General features: G+C 35.2%; 2 protein-coding genes and 1 pseudogene across 29 annotated transcripts in view; all 3 read left to right on the forward strand.

Annotated features, from left to right (window-relative positions):
- Nucleotides 1-22,183, forward strand: part of LOC145266600 (splicing regulator ARVCF-like) — a 494,180-nt gene that overhangs the window by 25,109 nt on the left and 446,888 nt on the right. The gene's annotated exons all lie outside the window — the stretch shown is intronic.
- LOC145266693 (uncharacterized) overlaps nucleotides 1-22,183 on the forward strand; it is an 85,406-nt gene that overhangs the window by 18,714 nt on the left and 44,509 nt on the right. The window lies entirely within an intron of this gene.
- On the forward strand, nucleotides 12,913-13,031 carry LOC145266841 (5S ribosomal RNA; annotated as a pseudogene).

The following is a 22,183-nucleotide window of genomic DNA, read 5'->3' on the forward strand; positions in this document are numbered from 1 at the left end:
TTCATTAAGCACCATAGCAACAGAAAGCAGGAAAAACACACACACACACACACACACACACACACACACACACACACACACACACACACAATATGGAAATAGATTTGTTTTCTCAGTTTTCTGGCGTATTTGAAATTCGCTTGGCAGTTTGTTTTTACTCGCTAGCTTTATTATGATACACATTGTGTGTGTGTGTGTAAAATTAGTTTGGGGTTTGTATTACTGTACACATAGATTCGAAAAAGTTGTCACAAAACAAATCTAGAACAAATAAATGTTATCAAAGGCAAGATAAGTTACTTTTCTACCTAACTGGATATGTTTTTTTAGTGTTTATATTTAATGTAACATGTTTATTCAGCTCTAAAAACATACAGTGTTTACCGATGTATTGGAAAATTTAAAATGGCGGCCGACTCTCTCTCTCTCTCTCTCTCTCTCTCTCTCTCTCTCTCTCTCTCTCTCTCTCTCAGACGGTAAGTTTGGGAAAATGAGTTATAAATAAAAAGTCATAATACCGTTAAAAATCCGCCGAATATATGTCAGCCTATGTCACGGTAACATATTGAGCAAGTTTCTAACAGTATTCTGTCTTTTTTTTTTATTTTTAACTCATTTTCCCAAACTTACCGCCTCAAAGAGAGTCGGCCGCCATTTTCGGTAAACACTGTATGTTTTTAGAGCTGAATAAACATGTTACATTAAATAAAAACACGAAAAATATATCCAGTTAGATAGAAAAGTAACTTATCTTGCCTTTGATAACATTTATTTGTTCTATATTTGTTTTGTGACAACTTTTTCGAATCTATGTGTACAGTAAAACAACCCTGTTTAGTTTGTGTATAAGCAAAGCTACATGCTACCAGAAATAAGAACATATGGACAAAGATATTTCGGTCGATTCGTTCGGCCATATTCATTGGTAAAATGAGTCGAACTATTCCATAAATTAATTTTTCATTTTGTTTGAATTTCCTTTTTTTATTTCAAAACTCCTCCACAATATGTCAATAATCGAACTACTTAAAACAGGATTCAACATGGTATTGAATACCATGAGTTTCCTTTCCAAATAATTCCTGAAACCGCTGGTATAGATAGTTAAGCAACATACAGTTGTATAGACTTATAATATTTTACGCTCTTACTAACGTAACTGACCACTCTAGTCATTTCTTCATATATATATATATATATATATATATATATAGTAAGTTATAAAATATATATGGCGATTAAGCTACACTGAATATTCCGCATTTCATCTACTCTAGGATTCTTCAGGCTTATGCGCATAAGCCTGAAGAGTCCTAAAGGGGATGAAACGCGGAATATTCAGTGTAGCTTTATCGCCATATATATTTTACAAATTACTAACTAGCTTTACCTACGTATTGAGCACTTTTGAAGTAAATACTTAAAGTTTACGCATAAATTTATACTTTCGTATATTAATTTTATGTGAGTTAATGAAGTAGTTTATATATATATATATATATATATATATATATATATATATTTCCTTAAAACCTTTGGTCTTGCTGGAGGGAAGACTAAAACTTATTGCTATGGTTTCAAATTATCTGAAATAACAGTAAGGGGAGACTTGATTCCAAATATTTCTCATTTGTTATATTCACCCTCTTTTGGAAATCGGGTACGATTATGAATATCTCCAGTATCAAATAATCTTTACACACTGTGAAATTTACTTTCTGTATGAAAACCAAAGAGGGTTGATATAACATATGAAATATTTGGAATCAAGTCTCGCCTTGCTGTTATTTCAGATCATTTGAAACCATTGCAGCAAGTTTTAGTCTCCCGTCCATCAAGATCAGAGGTTTAGGGGAAATATCAGATAGTTTGTAATTCATATGCAAAACTAGGAAAATAAATGACTGATTGAAACATTTTATGGCTGCAAAAAAATGCCAAAAATAAGCTCTGGATGAACCCCTTAATGTGCGATGTTAAGGGCAAATGTCATATCTTGAAAATGATTTTTGGCCTAAGGAGTTTGTCCCTTCTGAAACATGTACGCACATTTGTAGCCAATAATGTTTGTATAAATAAACATACTACATATAAGTATGTATGTTGTTCAGGCTAATATTCTCATATTGATAGATTTATAACATTTTGACCGCTGTAACATCCAATCTTCAGGTGCATCTTTGTCAAACTTGGTAACCAGCAAGAAATTTTGGAGTGATATTTTTTTTAATTTTTTTTTACTTAATCCGTGAGGGTTTTTTGTTCCGTTAGCCATGTTCAAAAATATGCACATGAAGCTTGGAATTAATCACTCGAAACGTTAATATTACAACCAAAATTGAAATAATATAAACCAATATTGCATGGTGATCTATAATGGAGTAATATCTCCTCCCCCCCCCTCAAAAAAAAAAAAATGGAAGTAAATAATTTGTATAGTATTTATGAAATTTTAAAAATTAAAATAGTAATATTGTCATATAAAAACTAAAACATAGAGCCAAGAAAACTGAAACTTTGGAATTCCCTCCTGGGTTCCTGCTTCCCCGACTGTACTGACATGTAGAAGGTCAAGTATAATGTGAACACGCTTCTTGCTGCTCAACTCCCTACATAGTATCTCTGTAAATTGTGTCTCAAAATAGTAACTCCTTATATCCAAGTTGCACTGTGCCTTGTTTGGGGTGAAAAAGAAATTTAAAAAAAAAATAATAATAATTAAAAAAAAAAAACGCAAAATTGTAAGTTAACTACCCCCCCCCCAAAAAAAAAGTGATTTAATCTGGCATCGACTGGCACGATATCAAATAACCGAGAAGTGTCAAGGAGGATGGAAAGACCAAGGAGATAAAGCACTAACCAGACCTCAACTGAATTAGTACGAAGGGAACTGGGATCTTGAGGAGGCTTATTGCCACCCAAATCCTAGTGAAGGCCAATGGTCATTGCCAGTGAGAAGTCAATGGCAAACGCCTGTTGCGATAACGCAAATACATTTGCAAAGATTGTCGAAAGAAATTAAGAGTACTGGAAATCTGAGGAGACTTGTTATCACTCAGACTCCAGGGAACACCATCGGTTGTTGTCAGTGAACAATCGCAGATAACCTGTGTGAGAACTTCTAATAATTACCGTATAAAATCGTGGCTACAAGCTTATAGCCACTGAATATCCTCCCATGGAATGATTTTTTTTTTTTTTTATTCAGAACATAATATCAATCGGTTATTTAATTCCTTTCTACCGCAGGAAGATGTGACACAAGGTCGGGAATGCAGGAAACTGAAGCCGGCGCGATCCTAAAGGAGGAGCACTCTGGCCATTTAAAAAAAAAAAAAAAAAATTGTCTGGGAAGCCTCGTTGGCATTCGCCGATAGGGGCACCTCAGGCAGTAAATAGTAAACTTACTCCACCTGAAAGATGAGACAACGACCTGGGAGGGTAGATCTCGTAGGACTATCTACAGCTATGCCTAAGCCCAACAGATGCAAGGTCATCCCATGTTCGCAAATGACCAAGATTCGGTCAGACTGATTGCCAACGACGTATCATTGACTGGCATGAATACAGCCTACTTAAGCTGTGCCAGGTAATAACAATGTGTTGATTAATCGTGGCTTATAAGTCGAGGTTTATGAATTCCCATTAAATTTTAGGGGGTGGGGCTTAGAATCGGCTTATACGCACACGCGAATGACTTATTTACCATATATTACGACCATGTAATCCCTACAGCCACCTACCTTGAAAATGCTGCTGTCAAACTTGACATGGAATAAGTCAGAGAGCTGCAACCTTGGTTGAAGTGAGTGTCCCTAATGATGGAGGTCTGAACAGAGCTGAAAGGGAGAAACGGACTAAATATCAAGGTCTCATGTACGATATGAAAAGAAATTAGAAACTTAGAGAGATATCAATCATACCAGTTATTATAGGTGCCACAGGGCTTATGAAGAAGAACCTAGTCCTACCTAACTAATATTCCTGGTGAACCAAGTGCAAAAGAAATCCAGACAATTGCACTTAAGGGAACAACGAGGATAATAAAAAGAGCTCTCGGTTGGTTTCAATAAAAAGCAGGGCAATGGTGGCAGCTGGTTTGGCTGCCCCACACCCAACGTGACAATCTTCAAAGGAAGAAAATTAAAAAATTAAAAATAATAAAAAATAAATAAATAAATTACAAGTAAAAATCACATAGTATTCGCAGCCCAAATACATTTCATTATGGCTAACCTATATTGGTTTTTGCTCAAGTTACAGCACGAAGCTGGAGACTCCACCAGACCAGATGAATTCTTGTTCTTGAGCCCAGTAAAACCAAAAGACCACCAAAAAGACATAGTATAACATATTTAAATGGTCAATTGGGAAGATGAAAATTATATTCTCAACTTATTAACTTGGTGTTCGAGCCGTAAAGGAGAACTTTAATGGAATATTAAAATGTATATGTATCTCGTATAGAAATCAAATGTTAGCCCCTAGTAAGGGGGGGGGGCTCTTGATTTCTGAGAACTTCGACTGAAGTAAAATAAAACAAACAAAAAATCAATTCTGAATAGATTATCTGGGTATTTTGTAGTGCAGACAACAGAATAAAAAAAGGGTAAAAAAAAAACAAAAAAAAAAAACAAAGCAAATATACAACAAATAAATGTTACCAAAGGCAAGATAAATTACTCTTATACCTACATGGATATGTTGTTTTTTTTTTTTTTTTGTTCCAACTTATTTTAAAGCGCTTATTTACTTCGAATTTTCAATTTTTGAGCTATTACGTAGACTTCAAAAATGACCGGTTTCATGTCCACCATTTTGCATTTCAACTTGCCGACATATTTTTGTATGCGCGTTATTCATCCAAACAAAGATTTTACTCGTTATAAACCAAACCATCCTTGGTGTATGATTACTATTTCCAGTTAATTTCAGTGTTATGTGACCAATAGTTTAAGAGTTTATCGGTTAAATATTACCATTCACACATAGATCTACTGTTTTATTTATATAAGTTTCTGTTGTGGAGACGCCTACTAATTAACATAGGCGGGTGAGTGAGAAATATAAAGGTATCAATCACCAATACCGGAGGAGTCCGGCAACGACCGTCAAATAGGCAAGACGCTTATGCTGCCTCCAGTAAGACATGCAACACGCCACCTGCCGGAATATCTCCAACTGAAGTATATCTGAAGACATGTAAATATGTATATAACTTTTCTTCCTAATATATTATTGTATACCTTTATTTTCGTGTTCTTGTTAATTATTTGTGCAGACACAAGTTTCAATGTTCTGTTGACTGTAAATGTGTAAAGTTACTTATAAACGATAAACGCAAACGACTTAAAGAGTATAACGATAATGGATGAAAATAGCCGACTTGACTTGTGTTTGTTAAACACGTGAAAGTATTTTTAAGCCTTTAAACTGTCGATTATAGATGTCGGTTCAGGCTTGAACGTAAGTTTAAAAAACAAGTCGAGTGATACAGGGTGGAACGATAAAATTGTCGCCCTAAAGAAAACGACACTACCGCTTTATTTTAAAACTTTTATTGAAAAAATCAATTCAAGTAACTTGATTATGTAGTAGAGCTGACATCTATTCAATGTAGCTGCCTTCAGCCTCAATCACCGCCTTGATATTGGTCTGGAACTAGGGGCATGTCTTTTCCACAAGCGCCGGCAGGAGCTCGGTAGATGACTGGTTTTGGTGTTGTGGGAGGTCATGTTGGTGATGTTCTTGATGTATGACCAAACAAAGTAGTCCAGTGGTTTCTGGCCGGGGGAGGAAGAGGGAAAGTGAGAGAAAGGTACAAAGTTGTAGCACTCCTGAAACCAAGCCTGGATCTCTTTGGACTTATGGGCTGGCGCTGAGTCCTGCGGTCACCTGATTGCGTCAGGGGATCACCATACTCTTCAACGCAGTTACATTTTGGTGTTGACTTTCAAGATGTGAGGTGGCATGATGTCGTTCTCACTTGAAACCGCACCAAAGACCATAGCCGTAGCCGGAAACTGTTTTCATCACCCTGTTATTCGTGGCAATCCAGTGATGCATTTTGAGGGTGCCGGCAATGGTCCTGTTGTCATAACTTGGATCGGTAGAGAGCATGAGTTGTACAGCGGCGCATCTCCGATCTTGCTCTTTTGTGCAACTTTCAGACATAAGTCTTCTATCGCTCTTGGGATTTGTACAAAACTGGCCAACTAGTAGATGGTCTGCAACAAACTGAAATGGAATCATGTCGTCTTTTCTGGGGCGACAATTTTATCATTCCACCATGTATATAATTTTATCGTTCCACCCTATATTTATCTGCACACCTTAACTATTGCTTGGGTTCTTGCTTAAAGAACGAACGTCCACCCTAAAAAGAAAAACATTTTAAAACGTGTGTGCATAAATGCATTTTTTTTTTTTTTTTAAAGAATCGCCAAAGTCGCCCAATAGTTGCGCGAAAAAAAAGCCGATGTAGGCATTAAAAATGTTTTTCAATATTATGTGATGAATCTTTTCGAGTTAAAATCTATTGAGAAATACACACTTTAATTATGAAAAAAAAATTGATAAAGTTAGTCATTATGGCCGTCTCATTTGGGCCGTATTGGATAATTTTAATGATTACATATTTAAAGTTGCTATTTCTCATTACGAAATGTGTATTTCTCAATAGATTTTAACTCGTGAAGATTCTTCATATCATAATATTTAATGTATTTATTTGCTTCCCCACCAAAGCAAATTAGGCACAAGGCCGTTTTTAATGTGGGGTAAAAAACCAGCTCCCCTAAAAGTAGGCAAAAAGGGGGCACTCTGGTTACCAAAAACAATAACTGTCCCAGTATAGAGGGCTTCCCCTCAACTGGCTGGTACAAATTATCTTAAGTCCAGCATCTACAGAACAGATACTACACTTTGATCCCGGCCCGAAGGCCAAGAACAACAGATAAAAAGATAAGCCTCTTAACAACAAATTTTTTCAATGCCTACACAGAATTTTTTTTTCTCCTAATAAAATCGTGCCGTGTTTTGGTGACTTTGCCAAATACTAATCAAAGTTACGTATAGGCGAGATTGTGTGTGTGTGTATAAATGACAAAGCCTATATTTCAAATTCTAAGATGTAGTTCATCTTACTGTTTGATTCTTGATAGCACCTGTTTCGTAGCGCAGCAACAATCATATAATAATTATGTCAGTTTTTTAATAGTTTCCATCCTGACTCATCAGAAGAATAAGAACTCATTAACTTTAAAAAAATAAATAAATAAAATAACACTATGGGTATGATTGCATAAATTCGAAAGAATCCAAAGAGAAGTTGCATCGTGTTAAGTTATATTTACGCCATCTTTGATATATATATATATATATATATATATATATATATAATTTGAGGTTGCTATTTTTTAAAGGTAGGGTAATCAGTGAAATATAACTAGTTTAATACATCTAATAATGCATCTAAAACCAAGCTCCTATCTTTACATCATCAACGCTCTGATCCCCATCTGGCATCAATTGAGACCCCATGTTTTGACAAGCTTCTGAGCTTGACCTTTACTCCTGATCTGAAATGGAACACGTACATCAAGTCTGTTGCCAAAGTCGCTGGAAAGATGATGGGATCATTCTACCGATCCAGAAGATATCTCACTTTTGATGCAATTCTCTATCTGTATAAGAGCCAAGTACGTCCAAGGATGGAATACTGTTGCCACATCTGGGCAGGAGCTGTTAAAAACAGCCTATCCTGCCTTGACAGAGTACAAAATAGACTTCGTGGCTTAGTGGGTGATGCCCTTTTCTCTTCCCTGCAGCCTCTTTCCCACAGAAGAGACGTTGCGAGCCTATCTTTGTCTTATCGTTATTACCATGGCAGGTGCTCGTCTGAGCTCCAATCTCTGGTCTCCCCTTCGCCAATCTTTCACGATAAACACCCATCTAGCTGAAACCACTGTCAAAAATTTTCCCCACTCTTTATCTGTGCCTAAATTAAAACATAGATTCCATGAACAAAGCTTCTTTCTTAGAACTGCACGCCTGTGGAACTCTCTGCCGCTTGCCTGTTTCCCTCCTGACTTCAACTTGGATATCTTCAAGTCCAACATAAACAAATTCCTGATGAAGCGCCCTCCAAAGTAATGACACTTTATCAAATCTCCAATACTAATGAATGCTGCAACACTATCCCATTGATTACTGCATACAAAATAACCCTCATCCCCGAGTGGCTTCTGGGCCTTGATAAGTTGTGACCTTCATGTAAAAAAGAAAAAGAGGGCTCAATACGGAAATAGAGCAAGTTACATTTTCAATTTGTCTTTACATAAGCAGTAATTTGTTGCTACACAGTCATGAGCATGTTTCAGTCTTCTAGTATTTAGTAACTAGAGACCTCTTCAGGCAACAACGCTTATTTTCAAAAGCGGAATTCTTGAGAAATTACTGCTTATGTAAAGACAAATTGAAAATATATATATATATGCATCGTTCCAGACAAGACATGAAGCCACTTGATGTAAGGAGCTTACAGGAACGAAAGACGAAAGATGTTTATCGCAAAGACGAGAGATGCCAAACATATGTTACTTTAGATAACAGACCGAACTGGTGGTCAAACAGTAAACACATAATAAATAAATGTTACCAAAGTCAAACTAAGTTTATCTTCTGCATATCTAGATAAGTTTTTGGTGTTTTAACTTATTTTAAAGCGTTTATTAAGTTTGAAACGCAAATAGTGCTTAGCGCTTAAGTTAAAACGAAAACAAAGATGGCGACACGAGACCGCCATCCTTGGAGTGTCGAGAATCGCTCACAATTCAAAAATAAAACTAGAAATCCATTAAATTAATGTCGCGGTGATATTTGTTGGATTACTTTACTAACAGTATTATTTATTTTTGCGTTTTCAATGATTCTCAGGACTTCAAAAGGTGACAGCCGTATGTCGCCATCTTTGTTTTCGTTTGAACTTAAGCGTTCAGAACTACTCGCGTTTCAAACTTAATAAACACTTTAAAATAAGTTAAAACACACACACACAAAACTTGCTAATGATGACAATAATAATAATAATTTAAAACGTGTGTTTATACAATGTATTTAATTTTGTTTAAGTGTTTGTATGCATGTACATGCATTTAAAAACTTTTTTATACGATAAGGGCGCGCGGGTAATGAATACCCCCCTCCCTCGCAAAAAAAAAAAAAAAAAAAAATATCACAAAAGTCGCAAAATTTATCTTGCTGACCATGATGGGTGAATGAAAAAAAATCCTTTTAGACTGATAATTTAATCCCCCACCCCCGCATCCATCTGTAGTTCTCCTTTTTTTGTGGGAGGGGGTGTATATTTTCTCCATATTAAAAACGGGTATCTTTTACTGTCCACAGTCCGTCGAAAAAATGGTAAAAAAAAAAACAAAACAAATGTATAATAAATAAATGTTACCAAAGGCAAGATAAGTTACTCTTTTACCTAACTGGGTAGTTTTTTTTTTTTTTTTTTTGTGATTTTTTTTTTTTAATTTTTTTTTTTTACTTACTATAAAATGTTTAATTGGCTCAAAAAACAAGCAAGTTCAAAGGGTACGCGACCACAAGAAAAAGTGGCCATAATGTATTTGTTACGTGGTTTCGAGCCGAATAAACATTTTACATTTTAGTAAAAACACTTAAAACCTACCCAGTTAGGTAGAAGAGTAACTTATCTTGCCTTTGGTAACATTTGTTAATTTGAAACACTTTTTCGAAGGACTGTGGACAGTGACACATACCTTTTAAAAACTTGCCTAACATTGCCCTTGTGAGGCGGTAAATACATAAATCACAAAAATGAGAATGTTTTAAATTACTTCCAATATGAGCCGATGTAAAAAAAAAAAGAAAAAAAAGTGGAGGGGGGGGGGAGAATAGTGTCGGGATGTCTAATAATAAGCGAGAAGGAATAGGCGCCTTCCTTTTTGTTGTTTAATTCATAACAAAACTATCCCAGATATTTGGCACCCCCTCTCTTCCCCCCGCAGTCTCATCTACCACCCACCCGTGCGCACGCTCACTCACCGACCCCCTCCACATGCGCACTATGTCGACGTCACCGCTCTCCCGCTTCTACAACCTTTCGCGCACATGTCGACTCTGAAGCGCATATGTAGTGCGTGCCAATATTTTATTTCTTTTCTCTCTCGATTTTTCTTCTTGTAATGGAAAGAAATGACCTTAAAATAACCGACAAATAAATAAATAATAGCTTTGTTTTACAATACTCATTGGTACGAAAAAGTGATCAAAAATTCAAATACATAAACAAATGTTATCAAAGGCCTTCGAGACAAGATCAAAATGTAGTATCTGTTCTTCAGATGCTGCACTTCAATTTCTTGTTCTCTGTCAGTGGAGGAGAAATCCTTCACGACTGAGACAATTGTTATTTTTGTTCCTTTTCTCCACATTAAAACACGACCCTGGTGTCTAACTCTGTCCCGTGGGGAGGCATTGTAAATAGGAACAAATGTTATCAAAGGTCTTCGGGACAAGATCAAAGTGTAGTATCTGTAAATAGGAACAAATGTTATCCAAGGCAAGATAAGTTACTCTTCTACCTATCTGGAAAAGTTTTTTGGTGGCTTTACTCACTTTAAGACGTGTAATCGGTTCGAAAATCATACAGTGTCTATCGATATATTTTAAAAAGAAAAATGGCAGCATGCTCGTAAGTTTGGGAAAATGAGTTGAAACAAACAAATTATACAAAATACTGTTAGAAACCCACCGAATATATGTCCGCCTATGTCACGGTAACATATTGAGCGAGTTTCCGGTTTGTATTACTGTACACATAGATTCGAAAAAGTTGTCAAAAAACAAATATATAACAAATAAATATTATCAAAGGCAAGATAAGTTACTTTTCTACCAAATTGGATACATTTTTTGTTTTTTTATTCAATGTAACATGTTTATTCAGCTCGAAAAACATGCAGTGTTTACCGATGTATTGGAAAATTCAAAATGGCCGCCCGACACTCTCTTTAACAGGGTAAGTTTGGGAAAAGGTGTTATAAATAATAAACTAGACAAAATACTATTAAAAAAACACCGAATATATGTCAACTTATGTCACGGTAACATATATTGAGCGAGTTTCTAACAGTATTTTGTCTAGTTCATTATTTATAACATCTTTTCCTGAACTTACCGTGTTAAAGAGAGACTTGGGCGCCATTTTGAATTTTCCAATACATTGGTAAACACTGTATGCTTTTCGAGCTGAATAAACATGTTACATTGAATAAAAACACGAAAAATATATCCAGTTAGGTAGAAAAGTAACTCATCTTGCCTTTGATAACATTTATTTGTTTTTTTGACAACTTTTTCGAATCTATGTGTACAAATACAAACCCCGAGTTTCTAACAGTATTTTGTATATATATTTTTTTTTATTGAAACACGTTTTTCAAACTTACCGTGTTCGACAGTGAGCATGTCGCCATTTGCATTTTTCAAATGCATCGGTAAAGACTGTTTGTTTTTCGAACCGAATAAATATGTTGCATTAAATAAAAACACAAAAAACTTATCCAGTTAGGTAGAAAAGTAACTTATCTTACCTTTGATAACATTTATTTGCTATATATTTGTTTTTTGGACAACTTTTTCGAATCTGTGTGTATAGTAATACAAACCCAAGTTTTTTAAAACGTTTATTTAGTTCGAAAAAAAAAAATTGTCCAGCTTGTTATGCGAGAACAAGAAAATGGCCGCGAGTTGACATCTAAATGTTCGAAGTCTCGATAATAACTTAAAAATAAAACAAAATATTGTTTGAAATACACTCAATGTTACTGTGATAGTTATTAGGTGAGTTTCAAACATCTATATATATTAATACGATAGCGTGTGTTATTTTTTTGTGTCGCTTACATCCGAGTGACTGTCGTTTAATTGTTATGGACTTCCATTTCTTGTAATACATAATTTTATCAAGAAATTTTCATGAGTTTTGATTTCGATTCAAGCTGATGCATCCAAGTCATATGGATATATATTTTTTATTTTTTAAATCGCAACTTTTATATGTTATAGAGTCAAGAGAACATTAACTCTATAATAACATATACGAAATCTGCAAGAATTAAAATATCATATTTAAGCGTACTTTACGACCAGGCTACGCCGGGCATCCCTGCTAGCTTAGATAAATACTTTTGCAGTTTTAACAAAAGAGCTACAATAATATCTGAGCGTCTCCATTTACGCTGAACATCTACAGAATGCCAACATCAATATATTACATATGAATGAGTCCCCAGTGGAATTTCCACAGGTCCCGCTAGTTATTATTTTTATGATGATAATAATAATAATGACGATAATACAAGAGACGAAAAGTGGAATTTGAAAATTCAGTTCTCTAGAGAGGGAGAAAAAAAAAAAAAATAAATGTCTGAGTAAACTCCGACGGCATTCCCCGGTAGGGGCGCCTCAGACGGTTAGCAATAAACTAACACCCGCGTTATCAAAGGGAGAAGGCATGGCCTGGGAGGGCGGACCTCCTACAATTGCACAGGATCATAGAAATAACGCAGTCAACAGGAAACGAAAATTTCAACGATGCCCTTAACTTTGTTGACTTTCAGATATAAAATCTTTTATTCAGTCTAAAAATACAATGTATGTTCAACATGAAGAAAAAACTTAGGCACAAGGCCAACTCAAAAGGGGGGAGAAGTGGGGGTCGATGGTCACTTGTCACTCCAGAACTAAAAAGTTTCTTTTAGCTAGTATCTTCTTTTACCATAATACCGCATTCACCCTTTTGTACTGGGGGACGTCTCAGAATAAAAATAAATAAATAAAAATGAAATAATATTCATTCTCTTGTGACCGCTATGTACATATGGCATAATCACGTTGACACACCGGTTCCCGTCAGATCACCAAAGTTAAGCAACGTTGAGCCTGGTTATTACTAAAATGGGTGGCCAATGTGGGAATTCCAGGCGCTGTATGTAGGAGGACGTCGACACCTTTCTGCAAGAGTTGCAAAAACCTAACGTCGTCATCTCCCCTAACGGGGATATACGTGCAACTGGGGATTACTTTGGAATTTCATACTCCCATGGAACTTCCGCCTTTGAATGAAGCCGGTCAAAACGAATAGGGTTAGTGCCGTTTCTCACTCTCTCTCACACACACACACACACACACACACACACACACACACACACACACAATATATCTGATTATTACGGTTTATCTCCAATATCCTTATAGGAGTCTGACATATTTCCATTGTATGGACGCCCGGCATGAACAGAAAGTTTACAATTATATCATACTAGCAGTTCAACCCAGCTTTGCTCGGGCCTTATGTACTGTTCATAACTTTATGTGCATATATATATATATATATTAAAATGTTTGACTCCTGTCCAGGTAACCTACATCTAAAATTTCAAGTGTTTAGACCCAAAAGTTTAGTAGAATCTACAAAGGTCAACTCTTTCAACTTTGACCTCTTGGCAGCCAAATTTTCGCCTAAAAACTGATTAAAAAGCTTGCCGCATGTCTGAATACCCTTTCTGTAAAAGTTCAAATGTTTAGACCAAACATTTGCTGAATAGTTTGCTAGAAACTGCAAAGGTCAAATCTTTTGCCCCTTGGCAGCCAGATTTTCAGCCAAAAAGAAAAACAATTAAAAAACTTGCCCTATGTCTGAATGCACTTTATGTAAAATTTCAAATGTTTAGACCAAAAGTTGGCTAAGTAATTTGGTAGAGACTGCATAGGTCAAATTTTCTTTTTTTTTTCTTTTTTTACTTTGACCCCAATTTATTGTTTTGGGCTCAAATCAAATTAAAAAGTTTGATCCATGTCCAAGTAACCTACATCTAAAATTTCAAGTGTTTAGACCCAAAATTGGCGGAGGAGTTTGGTAGAGTTTTCAAAGGTCAAATCGTTGACCTTTGACCTCTCGACAGCCAAATTTCTGGCCGAAAACCGATTAAAAACATTTTCCCAAACCTCAATACCCCTTATGTCAAATCTTGAATCTGTAGACTGAAAATTGACAGAGTAGTTTGGTAGGGAAATGTACACACACACACACACAGACAATTTCACTTTTATAGATATGTAGATTATCTTTAGACAGAACAGATACTACCCTTGGATCATAGCCGGAAGATCAAGAGGGTATATTTTAGTTTCACATACGGCCCAAACAACATTTTTATTTTTAAATTCTTGTAATTGTTATTTTGTTTTTGTTTAAAACTTAGTTTTCCATTAACGATACAAAAAAGATAAATTGGAAAATATTCAAACTACAAACAAAATCTGAATCTGCAGATCACTCACGCAATTGTATTTTTTTTTTACGTTCGCGAAAATATACACCTTATATCGCGTGGGTTTTTACAATAATCCAGAGAAAAACAACTTTATTGCTAAATATTCAGTGATTTTTTTTTTTTTTTTTTTTTTTTTTTTTAAGAATCAGAATTGGCAATTGTATCGGAATTTTGGAATGATTCCATCACTGCATCATAGTATTTATAAAAAAAATAAATAAAAAGATTGAGACTGTCAAACATAACGTCTGTGAGAAGATGTTTCAGAGGAGAAAGGGTGAGGCCAATCAAATAAGTTTTTTTTTTTTTTTTTTTTTTTTTACATAGGCATCACCACTTATCAAGGCCCAGAGGCCATTCGAGGATAAGGGTTAAAGTGTATAGTAATCACTTGGACAATATAGTAATCGTTAGCAATGGAAATTCGGTAAATTTATTAACTTAAGGGAAACGACTCATCAAGAACTTTTTGGCGGTTTCTCTACGCCTTATCAACCACATGGATTAAATAGTATCAAAACTGTGGTGATATTTCCTATTGTTTATAATGGACTATTCCAAACTTCTATTTTATATTTATTACCTTTTGACTGTTGATACAGAGAGAGTAGAAGAAGCGAGAGTGATAGTCAGTAAAATCCAAGGTCAGGGGGTCAAATAATATACGATGGAAGAGAGAGAGAGAGAGCGGGAGTGATAGACAGTAAGTTTGTAATTTAAAGAAAAACAATTTTATAGCTAAATATTTAGTGGATTTTTTTTTTTTTTTTTTTTTTTAAAGAATCGGAATCGGTAATTGTATCAGAATCGTCCCATCACTAATATATATATTTTAATGCGATTTTTAGGTAAAGTGACAAAAAAATAGAATTAATACAATCTCCAGAGCAGTGCTGAAAGCGACTTTTCTGGAAGGAAGGGAAACCCTTAATATACCCCCCACTGACAGGAAGGCGAGGGTGGGGTGGGGGTTGGGGGTGGATAGATGTGACTATTACTGGAATTGAACTCGTGATTACTAGGAGGTACCCCCCCCCACCGACCTTCTTCAGGTGTATCTTGTCAAATTCGAGAATCTGCGTGGAATTTCGAATGGTTGGAACCTCTTGGTTAATCCATGGGGGTAGCATGCTCTTATTCCGTCAGCCATGGCCGGGTAGGGTGTCCTAAGTAAATCGCAATTGTATTTTGAATATCGCCGGCACTGAAGATTGAACTTTCAACTATCAGAAGAGTATAACGTAAAACTGAATGATACCAAGTACTTTATCCACTGCGCCATGGGTCCTTTCAAACGTAATACTAGGGATTCACTTTAATCGTGTAAAATCAATTGCGTTTATTAGCCATAAAGACGGATAGATGCTAATAAAAACTTCCCTTCCCTTCAGGTTGCATTATCGGCCATGAAAACAGAAAATATTGATGTGAAGTTTACCTGGGGTCAATCGGTACACCTTTACCGATTGCATTTGAAAAAAAAAGAAAGAATTTCTGTCAATTATTTGACTCAACAGATCTAATAAATGAAAGAAAAAAATTTTTTTTTTTAACGTCAAGGGTGTGTGTTCCATTATAGAAACGTTGATTATATTTGAATAAAATTGATGCGTATTTTATTTTTTTTATCTGTTCACTTGTGCAAGCCAAAATTTGATTCGTTGTGTAATTATCAAAACTAGTGAGACCCGTGGAAATTCCACGGTGTTTTCTACATACTTTACTATTAATATTTCTGTCCTTATTCAGATTGACACTTGTGGCGGCTATTAAAAGTAAAGAAAATACGGAAAAATCCATATAATGTACGTACCAGTCACGGAACGAAGATGACATATTTCAAAAATCACGTAATTTGATCAAGTAGTTGCCTTTTTTAATTCAAGAAAATCGAGTTTTACGAATAAGCGGTATCGTAGTGTTTTCGTCGGCCATGATTAAATTCGATGAAATAAAAAGGGGAGACAACTTAAATCGAAGTGTTGAAGTGAAAAATCAGCCTTGCATTCACTGCAGTTTAGTAGTAAAATCGCTAAAAATCGTAAATTTTGGTTTTCTTAGTTTTAAATAAAAACTACTTGATCGATTTATGTGATTTTTGGAATATGACATATTCGTCCTGTAACGAGTACGTACATCATACAGATTTTTATGTATTTTATTTACTTTTAATTGCCGCCATAAGTGCCAGTTTGAATAAGCACCAATATTTCTTTTAGAAATGTCTGTCAACGTCATTAATATAAAAGATGGGAAAATCCTTTTTCCTAAAAATTGACAATTAAATATTCTTTAAATAAATCAAACGTATGTTTGTTTTTTTTTTAATTTAATAATTTAATTCTTTTTAAAACATTTTTTTCTTAGTATAACAAGACATAAAGCCATTTGATGTAAGGAGCTAAAAAAAATACTACTTCAAGGTCCCAAACTTGCCAATGATAACTTTTAGATGGAATAGATTCTGGCCCAGAAAACAGCAATTCTTCCGCCTTTGTCAGAAACCTCGCTCGTGGAATGTGAGGACTAAAGGACTAAAATAAGGGAAGTGAGAGTTGTTATGCGGCTGCCAAAAGTAAACCCAAGATTTTGTCAAACTCCCCTAGAATCTGCACAGAATTCGGAAAGCTACACCTAGAAGAAAATTGGAGGTTACATCGGCTGAAACGCTGGTATGAATAACACTAAAGATGAGAATGGTAGTCGGAATAATCCAAATTATTATTCCTCATCTAAAAAGTAGTTCTGAAACGTATGCAAGCATGGTCTTTCTCCAAGTTTCGCTCATATACGATTCATTATTTGCAATAGATATTGTGTTTCAGCATTTAAATGAACATAAAAAAAAGACAACCTATGTCTTATCTATTTGTCTACTATTCACATCTGGAGGTTGAAGGTTCGATCCTCACAACAGTCGATATTAACAAAAAATAAAACAAAAGAATTCAGACTTGGGTTAGGGCTTCGCTCTTTTTCATCTCAAAAGTCCAGAAGCAATTTTTTTTTTTTTTTTTTACTTGGGAGTCACTGCATATCAAAGCCCGAAGGCCACTCGAGGATAAGATTTAATGAATGTAAGGTGGTAGTTTAGTAATCTTTAATGGTGAAAATTGGGTAGAATTTGATTATTTATGAGGACGGCTCAACAAGAACTTGTTTACATTGGATTTGAAGACTACTATGTTATATTCAAACGGGAAACAGGTTAGCAGAATAGTGTTATACAGGCGGGCAGTTCTAAGAAAGAAGCTTTGTTCATGGAATCTGCGTTTAGAGATAGTGAGGAAATCATATATAGTGGTTGTAGCTAGTTGAGTGATTTTTTTGTGAAAGGTTGGCAAGGAAGGACCATAGATTGGAGTTCAGTCGAGCACTTGCCATGAAAATAAAGATAAAAAATATATCACAAAATGATTGTTAATTGCTTGTATGTTGAGGCAGTGTGATGTGGAGTGCACCACAATCTGCATACTTTTTGACTGCAGAATCTGCGATTGACTCAAGTGAAAGAGATTTGCTGGACTCTTGTGACAGCTGTTGAACAGCTCCAAGTACTTGCTCACAACTAGAGATAGATCAAAGATTTGCCATAATTAAAATGCTCTGCTGAATCTCTGGAGTTACTGTTTAACTGCGTCTGACACCGAAAGGCACTATGACATCGTGCCGATCAACGTCAAAATTAGGGAGTTATGACTCTGATCGTTTGGGCATGACACCATCGTAAAACTTGCTTTTGAAATTACCGGGAAGCAACAGAATGGAAGGACGATAATGAGACAGTAAAACACCCTTCACACGTTCAAGTTTCTCCTATGAAAAAAAAAACTGACCATCACTAGTAGAGAAAAAAGTCTGTTTTTGCCGCCCACTGTGATGTGGGATGAAAGCGAAGGAGATTTGTATGTTGAGGTTTCTGAACTGACAAATCAAACTTTGATTCGTACTAGCCAATTTTCATTCATTATTGTTATTCCATGTTATTTGCAATAAACTGACGTAATAATTGTAATAATTTTTTCTAAATAATAACAAATTAAAAATACTTTATCTGATCTGCCAGTTTCCTAATTTCATGTTTATTTTTTTAATTAATGGACAATTGTGTGACGTAAGCGGTTGCGTCGAGTGTGATGGAAACGATTTGTGGTTAGATTTAATGATATTAAGTCTAAATAAAACTAAATATCTTTTCATCTGAAAATAATTGGACAAGAATTCCTGCATTTTTTGTGCACACAGATGCAGAAACCAACACTTTCTTTCGCATTTTGTATTTTGGACACTCTTGTGTATCTTGCGTGCCTCGAGGTCTCGTGCATCTGGCATGCCTCGAGGTCTCGTGCATCTGGCATGCCTCGAGGTCTCGTGCATCTGGCGTGCCTCGAGGTCTCGTGCATCTGGCGTGCCTCGAGCTCTCGTGCATCTGGCGTGCCTCAAGCTCTCACGTATCTCGCGCTCTCGTGTGCCTTGTGCTCTCGTGCATTTCCTATGCTTCACGTTCTCACGCATCTCGCGTGCCTCGAGCTCTCGCGCTCTTGTAATTGCACGTGCTCTCTTTCACGCACGCGCTCATGACCTTTATTCCACGCACACACTCTTGCGACCTCTTGCATGTGTTCTCATGCCCTTGCCAATACAAATACAATAATTATTTTCCTCTATCGCAAAAGCCATTCGCTTACCCAAGATGTGGAAGCGAGAAACCAAGAAATGGACTTTTTTTTTTTTTTTGTTTTGTTTTGTTTTGTCTGTTCAGGTGGAAAGTGTTTGCAGGTGTGGAACCTTTCTCTCTTGCAAGTTTTTTTTTTTGTTGTTTCTCATCTAAAAATACAAGCGACCTGCACCTCCCCCCCCCTCTCCACACATCCTGGCATTATGTCTAAGGATGCATAATAGGCCCAATCACAAATAGGATGAGGTGAAAAAAATGTTAAAAACTTAAAAATGTCGATGCATCTTCATACATTACTAGCTGAAGTAAGCGTTTCTGGTCGGTGACAAATTCTATCCATCATCTTCAGAGCAACACCTGAAACAAATCAGTGCTTAAATCAGTCCATACGTTGTGTGAATAACACCGAAGATGAGAACGGTAGTTGGAATAATCCAAATTATCAAATTTCATGTAAAAAATAATTCCGGAACACATGGATTCATGGTTTTTCTCCAAATTTCGCTTTTGTCATTCAAATGCGGTAGTGTTTGAATATCTGGTTAAGCGGCAGTTTTAGTCATTTAGAACTGCTTTAAAGCTTCACCGCTCACTCATTTTTCGACCAAATTTCAAACAATTATTACAGTTTATAGATCACCTTAGCTATATTGTGAAAAAAAAAAAAGTTTTCAGTTTTCGTTCAGTAAAACAAAAGTTATGATGAATTTACCGGTGTTCAAAATCGTAAAAATATGCAAGGTGAGCGACGTTTTTTTATGATGGTTTCCATAGCAACATCGTCGCTTTAGTGACTACTGTTGCTACCAATTTACCGCTCTTGCAAAAAGACGAGTAACAAGTGAAACAGAAAGAATAAACGGGAGATAATTGGGGGGGATTTTATTGAAAGCAGACGAGTGCTGTACATTTTTATTACATATGTGTTTATGGGAGCAAAAAAATAAGACTGAAATTAAACAAATAACAAGTGAATTTATTGGAAGCCTAGAAAGATCATGAATCACAATAGAAAAATGCGAGCATGAAAAGTAATATGGTTAAGCTTAAACATGGAAAAGAAAACGGCAAGATATTCTAGTAAAAAATATAAATTTATAACTTAAAATATTGCAGCATTAAGAATTTTAAAAAAATTTAATTTATAACATTATATAATCAATTCTTAATGTTGCAACATTTTAAATTATAAATTTATATTTTTTACTAGAATATATTGTCCTTTTCTTTTCAAGTTTTAACAACTAGTCCTTTACTTTTCCACGTTTAAGCTTAACCATATTACTTTTCATGCTCGCATTTTTCTATGGTAATCCATGATACATCATCTACAATAGCTACTGCTTTAGCATTTAAATTAACATAAAAAGAGGATTGATATGCCATTAGAAAGACAACCTATATTTCACCTGTTTGTAATATTTTAGTCTACTATTCACATCTGGAGGTTGAAGGTTCAATCCTCACTACGGTCGATACTAACAAACAGTAAAACAAAAGAATTAAGACTTGGCTTATGGCTTTCGTCATTTTCATCTGCTGCATTTTCTTTTATGAACTGTCAGCCATTATCATTTCTCCTTTTTTCACGCACAAGTCATTATCAGTGATTGCTTCCTGGCAATACTGATTTTAGTTTCGGCAGCCGTGTAACTCTAGCTTCCCTTATTTTGTCCTTTAGTCCTCACATTCCAGGAGTGTTTCTGACAAAAGGGGAAGAATTGCTGTTTTCTTGGTCAGAATCTGTTCCATCTAACACTTGTCGTTGATAATTTTTTGATCATTTAAGTAATACTTTTTCTTAGCTGTTTACATAAAGTGGCTTCATGTCTTGTCTGGAGCGATTTCCATTTTTTTTTTTTTTTTTTTTTTTAAACATCTAAAGAAGGTCAGAGGCTACATCGGCTGAAACGTTGTGTGAATAACACTCGAGCTGGGAACAATAGTTCAAATGATTAGAATTATACAACTATCATCATAAAGTAGTGTGTCAAATTGGCAAGTTTTTGCTCTTTACATCAAGTGGCTTCATGTCTTGTTTTTATTCTTGTACGGCATTCATCCAAGGCAGGTTGAACCGCCTTCCTCCAAAAGAGAAAATGTCAAGTGAATATTAAATTTACAGGCGATCCCCAGTCACCTGTAATATAACCATCTGGAGCGATTTGTATATAAAATTTAAAAAATAACTAGTTGTGTTCCCTGTAATCTGAGTTACAAGTCTCCTCAGATTTCTAGTACTCTTCACCTTTTTCGATAACGGTTGTAAATTGTTTCAGAGCTGAAAACACCAGCTGAATAATAATAATAATAATAATAATAATAATAATAAAAATTTTCTGTGCAATATGTTTTAATATCGAAGTATCGATTCGTATGCTTGTTATCTTAGATTTTTACAAAACCAATAACATCTAAAAGTTAGAAAAAAAAAATGATTCTTTACATTTTTTTTCAAATCAAGAAAATTTCTTTATTTGATAAAAAGAATTGATATTTATTTTTGTTTCTAAATTTTTGAGATGAGGATTGATTTTTGTATTGTTTTGACTGTTTGGACTACTGTTCTCATTTTTCATAACGTTTCAGTCAAATCTAATCTCCAACCTTCTCCAGGGGAATCTTTCTGTCGAACTCTGAAATCTTCACGGAATTTCGAACAGAATCGTTTATTTAATCCATTTCGATCATAGATGAAGTCCTAAGTAATTTGCAAGTGTATTTTGAATATGTCGTCCGCGCTAAGGATTGAATATTCAACCTCCAAAAGTGTGTACCTTAAAACTGAATTTATTTGAAGTACTTTATTCACTATGCCATGGGTTCTTGCAGAAAATTCTAGTATGAATTTTAGGAGCTTTACCCCCCCCCCCCCTTACATTCTTACTACGTATAAATATACATGGACTATTCATTACTGGAGAGTGAAGTTGCCAACATTTGTGGATTTTTGAGACTTTCATTATTTTAAAAGATTTTAAAATATTTCCATAACGCGTTTCAAGCTTTTATTCGCTATCTTCAGATATTCTTTTTAGTTAAAAGTTTGTTTTTTGGTGAGAGGGCTATGGAATTTTAATTTTTCAATTTTCATACATAACTAGAAGGTCGCTCAGCATTGCCTGGTCATAAA

Source organism: Euprymna scolopes, chromosome 41, assembly GCF_053919585.1.
Source record: "Euprymna scolopes isolate OS-2025 chromosome 41, ASM5391958v1, whole genome shotgun sequence".
In the NCBI taxonomy this organism is placed as follows: domain Eukaryota; kingdom Metazoa; phylum Mollusca; class Cephalopoda; order Sepiida; family Sepiolidae; genus Euprymna; species Euprymna scolopes.